Raw genomic sequence first — 5,300 nt, forward strand, 5'->3', positions numbered from 1 at the left:
CTACCAATTTTGAAAAATTTTTCTTAAGATAAACTTGCGTGAAGAATGTATTTTGGAACATGGTGTTTGAGCTGAGAACACAAGCGTGTGAGTTTTGAGCCTTATTGTGTGGTTATATCTTCTAACCACTTATTCCCATTCTTGTGTGCATTATTCTCTCTCTATGATTGATGCACAGAAACTTGTCTCTCAATAATTTCCCTCGGCAAGTATACCGAATTGTCGTCAAGTAAAAACTCACAATAGAGTGAGGTCGAATCCCACAGAGATTGATTGGTCAATCAACTTTAATTAGAGAAATGTTCTAGTCGAGCTAAGCAGAATTTGGTGTGAGAGTTGCAAGAAATTAAATGGCGGAAAGTAAATAGCAGAAAATGTAAATGTTGGGAATAAAGAGCTGAATATAAATAACGGAAAGTAAATTACAGAATCTTAAATGGGGAATGGGGAATTTATCATGAAAGTAAATTGCAGAAACTAAAGATAATGGGTAAGACCAGAAATGGGGGATTCATTGGGCTTAGGGGATGTTGCATTCTCCGGATCAAGTTCATTTTCATCTCTTCCTCAATCAATGCATTCATTGATCTCCTTGGCAATCTTAAGTGATTGAACTCCAATTTCTTGGTAATTCAATCTCTCAAATCTTGATCAATAGCCAATTCCTTGGTCCAATTGCTCATGAGAAGAGATGAAGTATGGTGATGAGCGGATAATTTATACGCTTTTTGGCATTGTTTTTAGTATGTTTTTACTAGAATCTAGTTACTTTTAGGGATGTTTTCATTAGTTTTTATGTTAAATTCACATTTCTGGACTTTACTATGAGTTTGTGTGTTTTTCTGTGATTTCAGGTATTTTCTGGCTGAAATTGAGGGACTTGAGCAAAAATCAGATTCAGAGGTTGAAGAAGGACTGCTAATGCTGTTGGATTCTGACCTCCCTGCACTCAAAGTGGATTTTCTGGAGCTACAAAACTCAAAATGGCGTGATTCTAATTGCGCTGGAAAGTAAACATCCAGAGCTTTCCAGCAATATATAATAGTCCATACTTTGGCCGAGTTTAGACGACGTAAAAGGGAGTTGAACGCCAGTTCTGCGCTGCTGTCTGGAGTTAAACGCCAGAAACACGTCACAAGCCAGAGTTGAACGCCAGAAATACGTTACAAACTGGCGTTCAACTCCAAGATTGACCTCTACACGTGTAACATTCAAGCTCAGACCAAGAACACACCAAGTGGGCCCCGGAAGTGGATTTATGCATCAATTACTTACTTCTGTAAACCCTAGTAACTAGTTTATTATAAATAGGACTTTTTACTATTGTATTAGACATCTTTGATCAGTTTTATGCTATCTTAGACTTTCATGGGGGCTGGCCATTCGACCATGCCTGAACCATTATCACTTATGTATTTTCATACGGTAGAGTTTCTACACTCCATAGATTAAGGTGTGGAGCTCTGCTGTTCCTCAAAGATTAATGCAAAGTACTACTGTTTTTCTATTCAATTCAACTTATTCCGCTTCTAAGATATTCATTCGCACTTCAACCTGAATGTGATGAACGTGACAATCATCATCATTCCCCCACGAACGCGTGCTTGACAACCACTTTCGTTCCACCTTAGATTGAATGAGTATCTCTTGGATCTCTTAATCAGAATCTTCGTGGTATAAGCTAGATTGATGGCGGCATTCATGAGAGTCCGGAAAGTCTAAACCTTGTCTGTGGTATTCCGAGTAGGACTCTGGGATTGAATGACTGTGACGAACTTCAAACTCGCGAGTGCTGGGCGTAGTGACAGACGGAAAAGGAGGGTGAATCTTATTCCAGTATGATCGAGAACCTCAGATGATTAGCCGTGCTGTGACAGAGCATTTGGACCATTTTCACAAGAGGATGGGATGTAGCCATTGACAAGGGTGATGCCTCCAGACGATTAGCCGTGCAGTGACAGTGCATCGGACCATTTTTCAAAAAGGATAAAAAGTAGCCATTGACAACGGTGATGTCCTTACATAAAGCCAGCCATGGAAAGGAGTAAGACTGATCGGATGAAGACAGCAAGAAAGCAGAGGTTCAGAGGAACGAAAGCATCTCTATACACTTATCTAAAATTCTCACCAATGATATACATAAGTGTTTCTATCCTTATTTTCTATCTATTTATTATTTATGTTCGAAAACTCCATAACTATTTTATATCCGCCTGACTGAGATTTACAAGGTGACCATAGCTTGCTTCATACCAACAATCTCCGTGGGATCAACCCTTACTCACGTAAGGTTTATTACTTGGACGACCCAGTGCACTTGCTGGTTAGTTGTATCGAAGTTGTGAATGAAAAACGATTTATTAAGACGTGCGTACAGAGTTTCTGGCGCCGTTGCCTGAGATCACAATTTCGTGCACCAAGTTTTTGGCGCCGTTGCCGGGGATTGTTCGAGTTTGAACAACTGACGGTCCATCTTGTTGCTCAGATTAGGTAATTTTCTTTTTGTTTTATTTTCAAACATTTTTCAAAAACCTTTCAAAAATTTCTCATCTGTTTTCGAAAAAAAAATAAATCTTTTCAAAAATATATTTTTCTTCAGAATTTTTAATAATGAATTCTAGAGTTTCATGAAGCATGTTGAAGCCTGGCTGGCTGTAAAGCCATGTCTAATTCTTTTAGATAGGGGCTTCCAACCATCAGCATAGAGGCAAGTTAATTGGAATGTCAGCCGTGGCATGTCTGAGTTACATACTAAAGCTTGGCTGGCTATTAAGCCATGCCTAACCCTCGGATTGGAGCTTTAGACTAAGAATACAAGATTCCTGGAATTTATATTAAAAAAATTTTAAAATCCTTATTTTCTTTTTCCTATATGTTTTTTCGAAAAAAATATATACAAAAATCCAAAAAAATAAAAAAAATCATAAAAATAAAAAATATTTCATGTTTCTTGTTTGAGTCTTGAGTCAAGTTGAAAGTTTGGTGTCAATTGCATATTCATCTTGCATTTTTCGAAAAATTCATGCATTCATAGTGTTCTTCATGATCTTCAAGTTGTTCTTGGTAAGTCTTCTTGTTTGATCTTGATGTTTTCATGTTTTGTGTCTTTTCTTGTTTTTCATATGCATTCTTGCATTCATAGTGTCTATACATGAAAATTTTTTAAGTTTGGTGTCTTGCATGTTTTCTTTGCATTAAAAATTGTTCAAAAATAAGTTCTTGATGTTCATCTTGAGATTCAAAGTGTTCTTGGTGTTCATCTTGACATTCATAGCATTCTTGCATGCATTCATTGTTTTGATCCAAAATTTTCATACATTGAGTCTTTTTCATGTTTTTTTCCTCTCATCATTAAAAATTCAAAAATCAAAAAAAAAAAAAAATATCTTTCCCTTTTTCTCTCATAAATTTCAAAAATTTGGATTGACTTTTTCAAAAAATTTTAAAATCTAGTTATTTTTATGAGTCAAATCAAATTTTCAATTTAAAAATCTTATCTTTTTCAAAATCTTTTTCAAAAATCAAATCTTTTTCATTTTTCTTATTTATTTTCGAAAATTTTAAAAATATTTTTCAAAAATCTTTTTCTTATCTTTATCTCCTAATTTTCGAAAATAACATCATCAATTAATGTTTTGATTCAAAAATTTCAAGTTTGTTACTTGCTTGTTAAGAAAGATTCAAACTTTAAGTTCTAGAATCATATTTTGTGATTTCTTGTGAATCAAGTCATTAATTGTGATTTTAAAAATCAAATATTTTTCAAAACTAATTTCAATCATATCTTTTCAAAAATATCTTTCTATCTTATCTTTTTCAAAATCATATCTTTTTCAAAAATTTGATTTTAAAATATCCTTTCTAACTTCTTATCTTCTTATCTTTTCAAAATTGATTTTCAAATTTGTTTCAACTAACTAACTAACTTTTTGTTTGTTTCTTATCTTTTTCAAAACTACCTAACTAACTCTCTCTCTCTAATTTTCGAAAATATCTTCCCTCTTTTTCAAAATTTCTTTTCAATTAACTAATTATTTTAATTTTTGATTTTAATTTTCGAAAAATTACTAACCTTTTTCAAAAACTATTTTTGAAAATCACTAACTCTTTTTCAAAAATAATTTTCAAAAATTCTCCTTCTCTCTCTTATCTCCTTCTATTTATTTATTCATCTACTAACACTTCATCTCACCCAAATTCGAACCCCCTCTTCCATCTGTGTTCGAATTTTTTCTTCTTCTTTTCTTCTACTCACACAAGGACCTCTATACTGTGGTAAAAAGGACCCCTATTATTATTATTTTTCTGTCCCTCTTTTTCATATGAGCAGGAGCAAGGACAAGAACATTCTTATTGAAGCAGATCCAGAACCTAAAAGGACTCTGAAGAAGAAACTAAGAGAAGCTAAATTACAACAATCCAGCAAGCACCTTTCAGAAATTTTCGAACAAGAAGAGGAGATGGCAGCCGAAAATAATAATAATGCAAGGAGGATGCTTGGTGACTTCACTGCACCTAATTCCAATTTACATGGAAGAAGCATCTCCATTCCTGCCATTGGAGCAAACAATTTTGAGCTTAAACCTCAATTAATTTCTCTGATGCAACAGAACTGCAAGTTTCATGGACTTCCATCTGAAGATCCTTTTCAGTTCTTAACTGAATTCTTGCAGATATGTGATATTGTTAAGACTAATGGAGTAGATCCTGAAGTCTACAGGCTCATGCTTTTCTCTTTTGCTATAAGGGACAGAGCTAGAGTATGGTTGGACTCTCAATCCAAAGATAGCCTGAACTCTTGGGATAAGCTGGTCAAGGCTTTCTTAGCCAAGTTCTTTCCTCCTCAAAATCTGAGTAAGCTTAGAGTGGATGTTCAAACCTTCAAACAGAAAGAAGGTGAATCCCTCTATGAAGCTTGGGAGAGATACAAAGAACTGACCAAAAAGTGTCCTTCTGACATGCTTTCAGAATGGACCATCCTGGATATATTCTATGATGGTCTATCTGAATTGGCTAAAATGTCATTGGATACTTCTGCAGGTGGATCCATTCACCTAAAGAAAATGCCTGCAGAAGCTCAAGAACTCATTGACATGGTTGCTAATAACCAGTTCATGTACACTTCTGAGAGGAATCCTATGAGTAATGGGACGCCTATGAAAAAGGGAGTTCTTGAAATTGATACTCTGAATGCCATACTGGCTCAGAATAAAATATTGACTCAGCAAGTCAATATGATTTCTCAGAGTCTGAATGGAATGCAAGCTGCATCCAACAGTACTCAAGAGGGATCTTCTGAA

The 5,300-nt window shown here is 34.8% G+C and overlaps 1 non-coding gene across 1 annotated transcript; it reads right to left on the minus strand.

Annotated features, from left to right (window-relative positions):
* Positions 1 to 4,856: 4,856 nt before the first annotated feature.
* On the minus strand, positions 4,857 to 4,964 carry LOC112725855 (small nucleolar RNA R71). Its single transcript, XR_003164936.1, has one exon. It is a non-coding gene; the product is annotated as a small nucleolar RNA R71 (small nucleolar RNA).
* Between the last annotated feature and the right edge of the window lie 336 nt (positions 4,965 to 5,300).

The sequence above is a fragment of the Arachis hypogaea genome, chromosome 11, assembly GCF_003086295.3.
Source record: "Arachis hypogaea cultivar Tifrunner chromosome 11, arahy.Tifrunner.gnm2.J5K5, whole genome shotgun sequence".
Classification (NCBI taxonomy): domain Eukaryota; kingdom Viridiplantae; phylum Streptophyta; class Magnoliopsida; order Fabales; family Fabaceae; genus Arachis; species Arachis hypogaea.